Below are 17,339 nucleotides of genomic sequence, written 5' to 3' on the forward strand. Positions count from 1 at the left end.
GCATGATTTTGTAAATCTCTCCACACCATGCTGCATTCCACTTAGGCTTTGGTGTATGCGATGAGGTCATATGGTAGTATGTTAAGAAATAAGGCAACACTGGGTGTTATAGGAAAGCGATGAATCACTAAATTCTATTCCTGAAAAAAATAGATTTTGATTTAAAAAAAGAAGTAAGGCTAAAATTATTTCATTTGTAGATTCCTTCCTAAATGGTATAATTTTAGGTTCCAGATTTGAACATATAAATTATTTTTATAACTATTTCCAGTATTCAGATATATCCCCCAAGGTATAATATATTGGATTAGAGATTATCAACATTTTAATATGTCTCGACACACATAACCCATTATTTTTCAGGATCCCATCAACCATACATATAGGAAAGGTTCCTTTTTGAAAAAAAAATGATTGCAATATAATTGACTTCCAGGTATCTCCCTCATTTAGTAATGAACTCTTATGTTGTTCCATTGCTCTCCCTAAACACTTGGGTAACAATAATTTTCTTTCCATGTCCTAAAAAAAGGCTCCAGGCATAGGATGGAGATCAGGGAAATGGTCTGTGATTGACAGCAAAAGCCTTGATGTTACATGGTTGGCAAATGACTTGATTGAACTTTCGTCTCTAGAGCAGCCATTGTTTTTAATGTTTATTTATTTTTGAGAGAGACAGACAGACTTCGAGCAGGGCAGTGGCAGACAGAGAGGGAGACATACAATCCAAAGCAGGCTCCAGGCTCTGAGCTGTCAGCATAGAGCCTGACATGGGGCTCGAACTCATGAACTGTGAGATCATGACCTGAGCCAAAGTCGGATGCTTAACCAACTGAGCCACCCAGGTGCCCCGAGCAGCCATGTTTTAAAAAGATTTATTTATTTTTGGGAGAAAAAGCGCAAGCGGGGAAGGGGCAGAAACAGAGGGGGACAGAAGATCCGAAGCAGGCTCTGCGCTGACAGCAGCAAACTCAATGGGGGGCCGTGAGATCATGACCTGAGCCAAAGTCAGATGCTCAACCTACTGAGCCACTCAGGTGTCCTGAGCAGCCATTTTTAATCTTTTCAGGATCATGGACTCTGCTTTGAAAGCTGATAAACCTATGGACCTCTTCTCACTAGAAAAATGCATATGCACTCACACTCAAAATTTTTCATACAACCTATTTTATTGCATTTTAAATCTACTGCCATCACAGACCATATAAAACTAGTCTTTACAAGGATATCTGTATGTCTCACTTTTGGTTGTGTGCCAAAATTTGCTACACCCAGAAATAAAAACCTAAAGTATGCAATAAAACGAACCAAACTTTAATTATTTTTGACAAATAGATACCAAAGTAGTGATGACTGCTGGCTGTAGAGCCTCTGGCACCAAAACATGGTTCTCAGGGAAAACCCACCTCTTTTACATTATTCCCCAGGGAGGCCTGGGAAAACACGGGTGTTACAAGGCTCAGGTCCCGACAATAAGGAAAAGGATGTTAACTGAATTTAATGAGTGTTTCCCAAAATAATAACATTTTATACTTTGTATACTTATAAAAAGGAAAGATGTGCTTTGGTTTGAAGTACGCTCCACACCCAATGTAGGGCTTGAACTCACGACCCCAAGATCAAAAGTCACATGCTCTACTGACTGAGCCAGCCAGGTTCCCCTAGGAAAGACAGGGTTTTAAAATTGGGAAACATTAATACACATGTAAATATTTGAGGAAAAAAGCATACCAGACCTACTAGTTCAAAACGTATTAAGCTCAAAGTGGAGTACCCACACCTGTCAGAGACAGGGTGATGATCATGCCGCTGGGGTGAAAAGAAAATCCTCTAAGACTAAACGTATGTGTTATCTTAAAGTTGAAATTGAGCTTTACGAATGCTCAGTACGTGAAATCGACACCAGCACGTTCTTCCCTTCCTGCATCAGGCTGCCGCAGCCTTGTGGCCTTTACGTGAAGAACGCCAGTTACCACGGATTGCCTCACTCGACCTCCAGTGTACCTCTAGGCACCCTGAAAGGCACCTTTCCTAGGAGTCTGGGGGTAAGCACGGTTGTGGAAGTAAGAGTTCTGTCTACAGCATCACTCCAGCGTCCAGTCTCCAGCTTCCTGGGTGGCAAGAAGCAGAGTGGCAGGAGCCACAGAGCGGAAGCTTTTTGATCTGACTTCCCAGTCCTGAGCCGATGCGCTCCGTCTGTCCCGCAGTTTCCAGAGCGGCCACAGAGGTGGCACAAGCTCTGGCTCCCAGTACAGGGACAGGGACGGCGGTGCCTTCTGAGTTCCCCTGAGGGGTCACCTCTGGATTGTCGCCCTAGAGGAGCTGTTAGGCTCTTCTAACAGTTCTGTAAGCATCTTATACCCTTTCAGTAAATCTCGTCTTGTTTCAAATACTCAGAAGAGTTTTGTTTGTGGCACTGACTGCACACACAGTGTTCTAGGAGGTCCAAGTAGGTCAAGGAAAGAAGGCAGGCTCCACACCCTGGAGGGGCTGTTTGTGACGCCCTCACTGGTTTGTTCACTTTCAGCAAACTGCCACATCCTGCAGCTTCCTTGGGCCCAATTAAGTACATCTGCAGATCTCATTACAATTATGATCTCACTCACTAATGGGTTTTCAAACAGTTTTGCAAACGAACAAAGTGAAAAAGAGACAGCGAGACAAACCAAAACACAGACTCTCAACTATAGAGAACTGAGGGGGGCAGGAACTAGCATGGGGGAAACAGCTGATGGGGATTAAACGTGCCCTTGCAGTGATGAGCCCTGAGTGATGTATGCAACTGTTGAATCACTATATGTACACCTGAAATGAATAGAATACTGTATGTTAACTATACTAGAATTAAAATTTTTTTTAACTAAAAAAAAAAATAAAGACTGCCAGAATTGGATACTTAATTAAAGTATCAGTAACAAATAAGAACAGATTTTTGCAAGGGCTCCTGGGGGGCACAGATGACTCTTGACTTCAGCTCAAGTCTTTTTTTTTTTTTTTTTAATGGTTATTCACTTTTGAGAGAGAGAGTGTGAGCAGGGGAGGGGCAGACAGAAGGAGAGACAGAGGATCCGAAGCAGGCTCTGCACACTGACAGCAGCAAGCCTGACACGGGGCTCGAACTCACGCACCATGAGATCATGACCTGAGCCAAAGTCAGACGCTCAACTGACTGAGCCACCCAGGAGCCCCATATCAGCTCAAGTCTTGATCTCAGAGTTGGGGAACCTACTTAAAAAAAATTTTTTTAATTTAAAAATAAAAAATGAGAGTTTTGCAAAGAAAGGTGGATTAAATATAATAAAGCAAAATACAAGCAAGCAACAAGAAAATGCCAGAACTGACAACTGTGTGTTAACAATACCAGTACTTTATCAAAACTGTAAGGTAAAAGTGATTATCTTGTAAACTGTAAAACTATACAGCTTTCAGAAGAAAACAAATGAAAAACATCTTTGAGACCTACCACTGGACAAAGAGTCCACAGATGTGACACCAAAAGCACAATTCATAAAAGAAAAAAAAATGATTGAATGCACTACATGAAATTTCTAACTTCTTCACTGTAAGAGACCCTGTTAAGAGGATGAAAAAAAAAAAACAAACAATTTTTGCCACTCACGTATCTGACAAAGAGCTTATTCTCAAAGCTCAATAATAAAAAACAATCCAAATTGTTCATTAGGGAAACAATTTGCCCACTGGGAAAGACAATTAAAACCACAATGAGGGGGCACCTGGGTGGCTCAGTCGGTTAAGCACCCGATTCTTGATTTCGGCTCAGGTCATAATCTCTCGGTTTGTGGGTTCAAGCTCCATGTCAGGCTCCACACTGATGAGGCAGAGTCTGCTTGGGATTATCTCTCCCTCTCTCTCTCTCTGTCTCTCCCCCCCCTCCAAAAAATATGAATAAAAACTTAAAAAAAATTGTTTTAACCACAATGAGATATCACAACTTTTTAGAATGAGTAACATTTTAAAAATAGAGAAAATACCAAATTCTGACAAGTGTGTGGAGAAACCAGATCTTTCATACGTTGCTGGTGGGAATAGCCACTCTGGAAAATAATCTTATAAAATTCACCATACACTTACAATATGAACCAGCAATTGCACTCTCGGGCATTTATCTCAGAGAAATGAAAGCCTATGTTCACACAAAAACCTATACATGAATGTTTAGAGCAGCTTTATTCGTAATAGCCAAAAACTAGAAAACAAATCATATGTTCTTCAACAGGTGAACAAACTGGGACTATGGCACATCCATACAATGAATACTAAGTACTCAGTAATAAAAAGAAATGAACTACTGATACGTTGGACAACTTGGATGGTTCTCTAAGGCATTGTGCTGAGTGCAAAAGTCAACCTCACAAAGATACATACAGTATGATTCCATTTATGTAACATTCTCAAATGACACAGTTATAGAGAGACAGAACAAATTAGCTGTTGCCAGTAACCAGGGAAGTGGGGGGGGGGGGGGGGGGACTTTGAGATGCATGAGGGAGTTTCTTGCCAGTAATGGACCAGTACTGAATCTTGATTTTAGTGGTCATTAAATGAATCTAGACATGAAACGTTATCTATTGCACAAAACTATACACACACACGTACACCTGAATGAGTGCATTAAAAAAACACGAAAACTGGGGCGCCTGGGTGGCTCAGTTGGTTAAGCATCCGACTTTGGCTCAGAGCATGATCTCGCTGTTTGTGGGTTCGAGCCCCACGTTGGGCTCTGGGCTGACAGCTCAGAGCCTGGAGCCTGTTTCAGATCTGTGTATCCTTCTCTCTCTCTGCCCCTCCCCTGCTCGCACTCTGTCTCCCTCTCTCAAAAATAAATAAACATTAAAAAAAATTTTTTTAATAAAAAAATTTAAAAAACCATGAAAACTGAATATGGCTACTTAACAGTACCGTACCAATGTCAGTTTCCTGATTTAATGTTAGTAACGTCACCTTACGTAAGATATTATAACCAGGAGAGCTGAATGAAGGTTACACAGGACTCCCTGCCTATCTTCACTACTTCCCATGAGTCTATAATTATTTCAAAATAAAGGGTTTTTTTTAAGTGACGGTCTTCAATCATACTGATTTTTAAGATTACTAATATTTTAAATGTATCGAAAACATAAAAATAATACATTTTAAATTGTTCTACAATGTTTTTCAACGTTATCTCATTCTTGTTAGGGTCTTACAATGTACAATATATGTGGTATGTAGTTTACAGCAAACGGACATACTGAGAATGCAGACACAATTATTTATACTGCTGGGGTGTGACAGGAAAACTGGCAGATCTCTACTAATAGAGGCTACAAAAGTCTAAGATTCTATCTGTCCCTTGAAGGTTTTACTTAGGGAAGCACATACAAGAACAGGAAAAACAATGGACTGAGAATTGAAAAGAACTCTCTTCTATCTAAACTTGCAGTTTAAACAAGTCACAATCTCACTGTCATCTACAAAATGTAAGGGTTGTATCAGATCATTCCCAAAGACATTCCAGTTCTGAAAACACTAACTCCACGAATTCTACAACAGGAAAAAATGAAGCAACCATAAAGAAATATATGACTAAAACTCTAACCAATATTTGCTGAAAGTATACTAAAGTTTCAATATTGCCAGGAATATTAAATACAAGACATAGTCTAAGTTATCATTAACACAAACATCAAAAAGGGCACCTCCAAAGACAATTTTACCTAAAAGAAAATAGATTACCAAAAGATCCAGGTGACATGTAAATATCCAGGTAACAGGCAAAGGTGGCTATTTTGCATGCAGCCTCATGGTTCTTGAAGGCCTCTAATTTCTGCTCTTGGAATTACATTAGGTTCTGAACTGCAACAAACGATATACCATGCATTCAAGCATCCTGATGTACAAGCTTGGGGATCATGATGCGGAGCAAGTAGAATATCAAGACATCTAAGAAAGAATTCTTTTCCTCTTTTCCATCCACTTAACTAATTACTCACCATCCACTTGACTTAGTAAGACAGAATTTTAAGAGGTCTATTATTCGGGGGAAGCTAAACCTCCACAAGGTAATAATCCCATCCTGTTACACAACCCGCTATCCAGAAACATCATCTACCTGAAACAGAGTCCAAAACCAGGGAAGAAGTGAGAGTCATCTAAGCAGTAAAAGCCAACAGAACAAGGTCCTAGCACTAAAGGACCGGCTCCTCTGGCTCCTTATTCAGAACCTTCTATCATTTTTATCCACCATTCAACGAGTGTAGTTGCAGATTCTACTCTTACAGCACACTAAAAATATCAAATTAGAAAGGCAAGGAAAGTACGAGAAGCAGGTATAATGAGAGTAAAGAGATACAGCTAACAGTAAAGCAATAAGCAAATCAATCCCCAACCAGACATGATTTAGAAAGGAACAGTTTCACCAACAAATGAATGAAATACAGTGGTCTGCATGCTGCTGCCTGAGGAAACTAATGGCTGGAGGTTCTTCTGCAAATAAATCATTATGTGCTCATGGGCGCCCAAGACACGTGAAACACGGAACCACTAAAGTGGTGTTTTTTGGGGGCGCCTGGGTGGCTCAGTTGGTTGGGTGTCCGACTTCGGCTCAGGTCATGATCTCACAGTTTGTGAGTTCGAGCCCCGCGTCAGGCTCTTGCTGACAGCTCGGAGCCTGGAGCCTGCTTCAGATTCTGTGTCTCCCTCTCTCTCTGTCCCTCCCCTGCTCGTGCTCTGTTTCTCTCTGTCTCAAAAATAAATAAAAACATTAAAAAAAAATAAAAATAAAGTGGTGTTTTTTTAACCAGTATTATAGACAGCATAATCCATCTTAAATTTTTAAATGAAGAAACAAAACTGAAAATTGTATTTAAATTATCCATATTCTAGCATTCTTTAATATTGGAACTAAATTACATCACATCTGAATTTTACCATGAAATAGAGATATAACAAAACTCAAAACAGAACAAAACAAGGAATCCTGAGTTGAAATATTATGTTAAAATTCATTCAGGCAACAGATCATACGTGTGAATACTTTATGACCTAAAAAGTGAGGCTGCATTACAGTGAGTGAACAAACTAATATCCCTTTCTCATCAACTCCGACACCCTTTAATAAATAAAACGATCAAGGGGCGCCTGGGTGGCGCAGTCGGTTAAGCGTCCGACTTCAGCCAGGTCACGATCTCGCGGTCTGTGGGTTCGAGCCCCGCGTCGGGCTCTGGGCTGATGGCTCGGAGCCTGGAGCCTGTTTCCGATTCTGTGTCTCCCTCTCTCTCTGCCCCTCCCCCGTTCATGCTCTGTCTCTCTCTGTCCCAAAAATAAATAAAAAACGTTGAAAAAAAAATTTAAAAAAAAAATAAATAAAACGATCAAAACACAACACTTCAACCTCTCTCAAGTATGGATGCGCTGAAATAGAGGTGTATCTTACAATTGCTGTCACCCAACAACAGGATGTAGTTGGTGAAAATTTTATCTCCTAGAAACATCAAGAAAGCAGCAGCATCAAAGTGTCTTAGGTCTGATCAAAAATGGCCACTCAAAATAATCTTTAAAAGATAGGGGCTCATGGGTGGCTCAGCCGGTTAAGGTCCGACTTTAGCTCAGATCACGATCTCAGTTTGTGAGTTCAAGCCCTGCGTGGGACTCTATGCTGACAGCTCAGAACCTGGAGTCTGCTTCGGATTCTTCGTCTCCCTCTCTCTCTCTGCCCCTCCCCTGCTCTCTCGCTCGCGTGCTCTCCCTCTGTCTCTCAAACATAAACATTAAAAAAAATTTTTTTAATAAAAAAAATTCTAGAGCTCATAGATTTATTTATTTTAACAGTCTCCATGGCCCCCAGCACCCTGCGGAAGACCAGATTTGTTTGCTAGCATACTTTGGCAGAAGCTATGCAGAAAAATAAACAAGAGTGAATAATAAATTCACCTGGGTGTGCCCTTTGTTTACACTAGTTTTAATCCTCAGGTACCACTCTGCCTATTTAAGGATCCTACACAGAGAAGCTCACAATTTTGGTAGAAATAGACTTAATTTTATCTTCAGTGCTAGGCAAGTACACAGAGTAGGTGCAAGTCTCAATAAAAATCTGCTGAATGAATGGCGATTTCTCAGTTGATTAGGCCAACTGACTGCTTACAGCTGGGTTTTCTATTAAGGAACCTTTGGAAAACCATTTTCCCTGTAGGCTAGCTTAAAGAATCACCTAAGACAACAGAATCTTATCACCCAATTCATCAGCCCAAATTGTAGCTCCTTTTTTTTTTTTTAAGTTATTTATTTATTGTGGGGGGAGGGCAGAGAGACAGAGAGGGAGAGAATCCCAAGCAGGCTCTGCTCTGTCAGCACAGAGCCAGATGTGGGACCCGAACCCACAAACCATGAGATCACGACCTGATCCGAAATAAAGAGTCAGACCCTTAACCCACTGAGCCACCCAGGTGCCCCTGTAGCTCCCTTTTTATAAGGAGCAACATAAGGTTTGAATACAACCTGTGTATGTGATTTGATAATGAAGAAATGTCTTCCCACATTCCTCCTTGGGCTACTATGAGGAGTGCCTGTTGGCAATCTCAAAGCAATTTTTAATGCTCTCTAGAGATTAAAAGAATCAAGAAATGAGAAGAGATTAAGTTTAGAAGTATGTACTCCAAACATATTTTATTTTATTTAACGTATTTATTCATTTTTTGAGAGACAGAAACAGAACATGAGCGGGGGAGGGGCAGAGAGCAAGGGAGACACAGAATCTGAAGCAAGCTCCAGGCTCCGAGCTGTCAGCACAGAGCCCGACACGGGGCTCGAACCCACCAACCTCGAGATAATGGCCTGGGCCAAAGTTGTCATGACCTGAGCCAAAGTTGGCCGCTTAACCAACTGAGCCACCCAGCCGCCCCTGTACTCCAAAAAGTATTTTTGGGTAAAGGCAGGTAAACTGTTCAGCAACACAGGTTTTGACCAGTTTTTGAAATGTTTTGAACACACACTAGTGGTAGCCCTGTATCTCAAGAAAAAGTAGAAAAAACATAACTGAGCCCAGAGAACTGGGTAATAAGTGTGTAAGAACTGATTATCTTTCTCCATTCCCAATAAACACAACTTACTAATTAAAACTTTCAAATATGATGGTTTAAGGCAAGTCCTACCAGAAGGTAATAAAAGAAGGGGGAAGAACTCGAAGAATAAACACCAAACCATTACCAGTAGTTATAATGTGATCATGGAAGTGTATGGGGGGCATTTTTAATTCCCAAACTCTACATTTCTTTTGTATCAATGTTTTACAATAGCATATGTATCACCGTATTGGTGATAAGGGGAATATGGTTCTACCTCTAAACACACATACACACTTTCTCCAAATAAAAACAATTTGAACTTCTTTAAAGCTTATGGTTTTTTCAGAATACTGGTGGGATAACAAAAAAATGCTCCAGTATTTTAAGCAACCACTAAAAAGAAAAAAGAAAAAAGAAAAAAGAAAAAAGAGGGAGGACCTCCAACGTTTGTTAATGGTTTTTTACCAAAGTCTACAATCTAATGAAGAAAATACAAACATAACCACACCTAAGTCAGAGCATGGCTTGTGCTGTAAAAGGTTTTATAAGAGCAAGAGGAAAGAGCAATCGCTTACGATTAGGAGAACAGAAGAAGAGCGTGCAGACAAGGTGACATTTGAGCTGGGTTAGATGGATGATCCCTCTAGCGAGGTAACAACAGTTGAAATTCAGAGCACATGCTCTGCCCCAAAAAAATATTTTACAGATAAAAATAGTTCAAGTAGAGAACATACACCCAGCCAACCCCCAAACATATTTTATCTTTTAAAATTTCTTTAAAACTATAAAACCTGCTGTATAAAGCAATGAAAATTTTCCCATCTCACCTAGATTTCTCCTATACCACTATTCCTTTACCATTTGGGCACGAGTCCTATGTCGCGGTCACTTTGCACCTGTTACTGTGCTGAGATATACACTGTCTTTTTCCTATGGATAATAATTTTGCATCTTCCCATTAACCTGTATACCTTTGAGAGCAATGACTGTCATCCATTTCTACTTTATCTTTCCATAATATTCCTTAAATAAATGGATACTCAACAGATATCACTGACAAGTTAAACCTAGTTCTAATAATTGTGACAATTAGCTATCACTATCACAAAAGACGTCCGTGGAACAGGTATTGTAAACAATTAAATCACATTTTTTGTACAAAGAACTAAAAGCATCCTAGATGCTTCCCCTAGACACTGAACTAATTGCTGTGCTTTGGTATAACTTGTTCACAAAGGTGCTTATTAAAAAAAAAAAAAAAAAAATTAAGTCTCTGAAGCAGCCTTTACAGAACATTATCTCTTTGTCACAAAGTCCTAAGACAACACATTTATTGTGACACAGTGAATTTGCACAGAAATGAAGGACAGTCCTAGTTCCCAAGGATCTCAAGGGACAGTTCACAAACTCAAGAAATATCTTGGCACTGTGTATATGGAAGACAATGTGTCTAAAACAATACGAAAAGCACACAGGAAAAATGTTTTCCAAGAAGCATAGCCTAGGTATTTCAAAGATAATTCTTTCTGAAAGTTCAGATTCTCTCCTCTATTGTTTAAGCTGGAAGTAAACTAAGAAATTTGGAAACTTGTTTTAATCTTCTACTTACTACATTATGAGATGGAAAGGAAGATTATGGCTGCAAGCTTGACATCATTATCACAGAAGAGGATCAAAGGGGAAGGAGGAGAGGAATATAGGTGTAACAATGCTAGATACTATCAAGATTACTACAAAAGAACATGTTTTTTTGTGTGTCTGCACTTCCTAAATTCTGTGGGAAGAATAAAGTACTTCTCAAACATTATTATCTGAAATTGGCTTTCAGTTTCCCGAGTATAATTTCTCCTTTCTTGTTATTGCCAAGACTGTGAAATAATGCTCCACACCAGTCAGAAAGTTACTAGACAGTGAGTTCATCAAGGAACACTTTGGGAAGTTGTTAGTACTGCATTAAAAAAAAAAAAAAAAATCACTGGGCCAGGCGTTCCAACAAAATTCACTCTTCCAGAGAAGCAATTTTTACAAAATAACTCAGAATGGAAGAAAAGACGGGATGGAATGCTATTTTTGATAGAGTAGCAAAAAAAAAAAAAAAAGACTACAGAATAACACACCCACTGCTACTTTGTTTATAGGCTTGTAACTTGCACATGCAAGTTCTCTACAAAAGTATTGCTCAAGAAGAAACTGTCAAAAATGAATGCTTATGAAAACATTTCTTTTCTAAATAAGGTCTCTAACAAGGGATGTGCTGTTTCTAAATGATTTCTTTAGCAAGTATTGACAAGTATAGCACAGCAATAATGCTCAGGATGGAAAAAAAATCTTATACTTGTTTTATCAATAGTAAAAGTTGCTCTTACTAATTATACGGCATAGGAGTTCTGTAGAAGAAATTAACTGTATGGTTGATACCTGCTAGTCAGAACACTACAAAACCAACTTCATTTCTTTACAAAAAGTTGTTGTTTTTTTTTTTCCTAATCTTATAGACCCTAGCAACCTAATGGTTGGTTTTGTTATGTGGGTTGTTCTTCCCCCCTTCCAAAAGAACCTCCGCCAGTAAATCGAGGTAACTTGCCTCAGTTCAAAGGTTAAGGCAAATTCAGTTCTACGTAGACCTGTTACCCCTCATCAACATAGCTCCCTTTTTTCCCCCTATTATCTTGGCCTGAGAAGAAGTTAATGCTCCCGTATAACTGCCAGTCCAAGAGAGAAGTGATTTTCGGTGCCGGGGAACGAAACTGGGATAGGAGGAAAAAACGACGGCAATCAAGAACCATCTCGCCCTAGAAATCATCCTCTCCAGAAAGGAGAATAGAGTCGCTGACCAAAGAACCTGCTGCCCGGAAGGCACAACTTCCATCCCCCGCCAAAGAAAAGTTGCAAGGAAGAGCTCGTCGCCCAGGCAGCCCGCGCGGGTGCGGACACCGAGAGCAGCAGAGAAGCTCATCAGGCCCGGGCGGCGCGCGAGCCGGGGCTGCGGCGTCCGTGGGGCCGACTCCGGCTCCGGCAGGCTGCGGGTCTGGGGGTGCGACCGCGAGCAGTGGGCGGAGAAACGAGAGCAGAGGAAAAGAGGGACAATGCTGGGCCGGGCGGGCGACTCCGCGCGCTCCAAGGGTCCGCAGCGCCTCTTCCCGCCCGGGGCCGCCAGCTGCCGCGCCAAGTTTGCTCCTCAGCCCTCCCTTCACGGCCGGGGCGGCGAAGCCGTGGCTGCCGGCCTCCCTCCGCCTGGCCGCCGCCGCCTTCCTCCCCGCGGGGCGGCTCCCGCGAGTCGGCGAGCCGGCGGCGCGCGCGAGGAGAGCCGCGCGCGCGAAGGGGAGCCGGGCGCGCGAGGGAAACGGGGCGCGAGAGGGAAGGCGGGCGCGCGAGGGGCAGGGGGCGCGCGAGGGGAGGCGGGCGCGCCAGGGGCAGGGGGCGCGCGAGGAAGAGGCGCGCGCGACGGGAGCCGGGCGCGCGGGGGAGCCAGGCGCGCGGCGCTCCCCGAGGACCCGCTGCCGCTCCGGCGGGTTTTCGGTTGAGGCGGGGGCTGCGCCGCCGTTTACCGTCCGTTATGAGTCTTTGCCGGGGCGCCGCAGCCTGCCAGCCATCCTGGCCCGCCTCCCCCTCGGCTCTCATCAGGAAGGGCAGCCGGGCGAGGGCCGGCGACCTCGTCTCCTGCCAGGGCTACGGCCGCCGGGCGGTGGGCATCCCGGCGCCTGCCCCTGGGGCTGGAAGAGAAAGTGAAATGAAGCGTCTTTCCCCAGGCGACACCTACCCGTCCCCAGTCCAAGTGCAGCTGCCTCGCTCCTCGGGCGCCGCCGGTCCCCGCCCTCGGGCCCCGGGCTCCGTTCTCTTGACAATGGCGCGTCCCCTTTAAGGAATAATCCGATCGGAACCGATCTGTGGTTAAACCTCCGACTCTGATTTTAACCGGATTTCTCTCTTTCTCCCCCTGAGCCCGACGGACGCCCGGCGGTGCTGCGAGCTCTTCCCACCCCTTCCCCGCCCCGCCTACTCCCTCGCCTCCCTGATTGGCGAGAAACACTACAACAGGAACAGCAATCCTCGCACTCCACTGGCCAGCCCAGCCGCCGCTCAGAGTGGCTCCCGCCCCCACCCCGCCCCTTTTCCCGGGTTGGTCCTACGTCTAATCACTCTCTGTCTTCTACTCGATCGTTGCTTTGGAGAACTGGCAGTCAAGGCTCACCCTCCCGCCTCCGGAAAGCGAACTTTATTTTTATTGGTAAAAGGACATCTTCCTGTGCACCTGATTGGGCAAGGAAGGAGTTAGTCTGCACGCCCCTTGCCCATTCTCGCTCTCTCTTTACGGGTTTGAGAAATACAGCCGCAAAGTCCTCCCTACTTTGCCTTCTAAGCGCCTTTCCCTTTAAATGGTGGTAGGGGTCGTGGACAGACTCACAGCCTGTATTGGGGAAAGCGAGAAAGGGAGACGAGAAACATTCAAAATCTTTTCGAGTAATCTATCCTGAGCTGGGATCCTGCTGATCCTCAGAGTCCTGTGGTCTAGTGAATGGAGTGGTGAGAATGAGTTAGAATACCTGAACTTCTGGTACTAACTCCTCCGGAGCTTCACTCAAGTTTTCATTCACTGCCCACTCTACTTTCACCGTCGATTCTACTGGCATTTCGCTACCCCGAAGAGCTTTCGTAAAGATCTCTGCAAACCTGGAGGTGTCGTTATCTCACAATCGTTCATTTAAACAAACTAAATCACTTGCATTAAAAGTTCCGCTTCATTCACGTCCTCTGTGTTGTCTCGGCGTTTGCCACGGAAGCGAAGGTGCTCTTCTGAAAAGACTACACCATAGATGGTTCCTCTCCCGCCAGCTTCAAAAGTTGAAGGCGTCCGCGCCCCCCTTCCCCCCGCCCCCGCCCTTGCTAGAACTAACACAGGGAGAGCCCAGGTTGACCGAAGCGGGCACCAGAAGGCTATTCCTTGAGGGATAAGGAGTCTGGCACCGGAAGGTAGACCCTGCAGCAAGACCTCACCCAGGAGAGGAGAAATTCTACGACAGCCTAAGGGGTTATGATGTCCCCAGTTTCCCACCAGAGCTGTAAGAACCGAACGAGTTGTAACTACTAAAACTGGGTACAGTTAGTGCTTTGGTACCCATCTAAGAATGTGAGGGGGAAACGGTTAAGGGTCCTGGCCTCTTTGCCAATGAACTTTGAGAGCCTTTGGACCTCAGGATATTTATTTAGTGCATTTGCAGTGGTAGCCCAGTGGTGCCTAGAAAATGGCAGCACTCAGCAGTACCCTGGAAAGGGAGTTTAGTGCCAGAAAGGGGGAAATAAACATTGGTGATCCAAAGGACTTTAATGTGACTTCAGCTCAAAAATCTTACATACCCATAAATATCGGAGAGTCAGAAAAGGGAAAACGCCTTAGGTAATTTAGGTGTTTCTAGTAGGGGCAAGAGATATATGGCCTTCATGGATGCTTCTATAAATCTCTTCTTAAGTGCCTATAACTAAATCCCTGTTTCCAGCCTATTCCATTTTGGTTTTTGGTGGTTAGGGTTTTTTTGTTGTTTGTTTGTTTGTTTGTTTGTTTGTTTTACCGTAGTCAAGGTAAAGTAATACCAGTTTTCTCTTGATTTACTACTGTCAAGTTTTGAGATTGCTTCTGGGTTCTGATATTCTATTAGAATATAAGTAGACTAAGAATATTCTATACTCTAGTATCTAGTATGATCTTCTGGAAATAAAAACATCTAGTATATCAGATGTGTACACAGTAGTAGGTTTTGTTCAAGATCTAGGTGATATTTTCAAGTTCTTTGTAAAACATCTGTTTTATGATGTCCAGATTGTTCTATTACACTGGCATTTGAGCTCATAATTCCAGAAACCCATCTGTAGTAACCTCTAAATTCGATTCCCTACACTTAACCAACCATGCTGAGATCATCACCTGACAAACATAATTTATATTATTTTTTCTATTTTATATTATTATTGTTATTATTTCACACTTGCCCACAATAAGATTATCACTTTTTAGCTCATACATCGAAACTCCTACTCCTAATAGCACCATTAGTATTTCACATCAAGGAAAAATTTAGAAAATCTGCAAACCGAGAGTTTCCAATATGCAGGTCATTTGTTCAGTGTTACTAAACCAGTCCCTGAAGTAATTTACTATTTGTACTTTCCCCTTCAGACAGACTTTATCTCCTGGAGAAATTTACAATGTGCACTTTCCCCTTCAGAGGGACTTTATCCCATGCCTTTATTTCTCATCCTTAAGCTAGATCCCCATTCTTTAAAGAGAAAGATTCCCAGAGGTGCCTGGCTGGCTCACTCAGTCAGTAGAGCATGCAACTCTTTATCTTGGGGGTTGTGAGTTTGAGCCCCACACTGGGTGTAGAGATTACTTTTAAAAATAAAAAATAAAATATTCTACCAATGTGCCAATATGACTAAGGCTTTTTAACATCCTTGTATAGAGATCTTTTTAAAACTCTTTTAAAGGGTGAAATACATTATGATGATTTATTCTCCCTGCTTATACACAAAAGTAAACCACGTCAAAGAACTACTAGTGAAGTGCCAATAATTAGTTTTCCTTAGGAAAATTGTTATCATTTATATTGTAAATTCTTTTCAGTTCACTGTACACTTATATAATAGCTATTAGGTGTTAAGTAAAGAATAGAGGGAAAAATGAATATCTCTCCCGGCTTGGGTGGCTCAGTCGGTTAAGCTTCCAACTTCGGCTCAGGTCATGATCTCGCAGTTCTTGAGTTCAAGCCCCACAAGGGGCTCTGTGCTGACAGCTCAGAGCCTGGCTGCTTTGGATTCGGTGTCTCCCTCTCTCTCTGCCCCTCCCCTGCTTGCACTCTGTCTCTCTCTCCCTCAAAATAAATAAACATTTAAAAAAATGAATATATCAATAAAAAACGTTGAAAAAAAAATTAAAAAAAAAAATGAATATATCTCCACTGTGCAGAGACACAATCTCCAAAATCTACCCAAAAGTGGCACAACTTTACCCTTCACTTAGCACTTTTGTGGATACCATCTATTAACCAGTGATTTTCTTCAGTAAAATGAAGAAAAATCCAATTCCTAGAAGCTGTCAACAAAAATCTCTTCCCCCAGCCCTTTATAAATATTAACAGGAATGAAGCAAATTAAGAGAAAATAAATTCATGGTAATTTGATTTTATAAAGAAACTTCAAGAAATATTTCGTGGGTCTCTATAGAGACCCTATAGAGGAGGCCCATGTCCTCCATCTTTCATAATTTCAACATGTTTCTTTGTAAAATGAGAACTGATATTCATTGAGAATTTCACTGAACAACCTTCAATCATCAGTGAAAGATTTAATTTTGTTCAGTATATTCTATCTATTGAGGCAGAAAGGAGATACTAATACATTTTTAGATTTCTAATTCTTTCCTGCTTAAAATCCTTCCAAGATTCTCTGGGCTCATACGGAATATAGTCCGAGCATCTCAGCAAAACAGACATCTCCCTTTATAATCCGACTCCAGGCTACCTCTCAGATTTCTTCTCCGGCCACTCCTTCCTTTGACACTTGAAATGACTCCTCTATCAATATCAATGATCCTGTTCTTTCAAGCCTCAATGCCTTTGGGCACGTGGTTCCCTTTGTGTAGAATAGCCTTCCCTTCCACGCTCTCCTGGAGGAGTCTCAGATATCCATCAAAACCTAACAGAAGCATTGCCTTCTTGGTGAAGACTTTTCAGATTTTACCCCCTTTCCTGACATGATTATTTCTCCACCACATACGTACATCTCAATCCCAAGTGTCAAGTTGAAAACAGGACTTAAATGTCTCTGTCAGCTGGTTAAGCGACCGACTCTTGATTTCAGCTCAGATCATGATCTCATGGTAGGTTGGAGGCCCAGGTCGGTTTTCACATTCACAGCTTGGAGCTTGCTTGGCATTCTCTTTCAACCTGTCTCCCACCCGCCCCCCACCCCAGACTTGAGGGCATAGGAGCATGTACAATCTCTCTCTCAAAATATGTAAATATATTTTTTAAATATTTCTTTTTTTGTCTCTTGCACTAATCTGATCTGTTCTCCAAGATCAAAGGCCATGCTTATACATCTTTTTATCAGCATCACTTGGGTTGATGCCTGGCCTAACTAAGGCTTTTAATAAATCTATGTCAAATTGAGTTGAAAGAGTAAGGCCAAAACAAAAAGGTTAACTTACAATGTGAAAATCTAATTAACCAGAATACTATTCTAGGAATATTTTTTATAATTTTTTTTGTTTTATTTATTTAT

The 17,339-nt window shown here is 42.2% G+C and overlaps 1 protein-coding gene across 5 annotated transcripts in view; it reads right to left on the reverse strand.

Moving 5' to 3' along the window:
• Positions 1-12,912, reverse strand: part of FRYL (FRY like transcription coactivator) — a 269,670-nt gene extending 256,758 nt beyond the window's left edge. For 3 of the 5 annotated variants that reach the window (XM_049631993.1, XM_049631998.1, XM_049631996.1), the window contains exon 1: positions 12,823-12,912. The gene's annotated coding sequence lies outside the window, so the exon portion shown is untranslated. The remainder of the gene's footprint in view (positions 1-12,822) is intronic. The other 2 variants (XM_049631997.1, XM_049631999.1) reach the window with 2 other exon arrangements.
• Between the last annotated feature and the right edge of the window lie 4,427 nt (positions 12,913-17,339).

Source organism: Panthera uncia, chromosome B1 (assembly GCF_023721935.1).
Source record: "Panthera uncia isolate 11264 chromosome B1, Puncia_PCG_1.0, whole genome shotgun sequence".
NCBI lineage: Eukaryota > Metazoa > Chordata > Mammalia > Carnivora > Felidae > Panthera > Panthera uncia.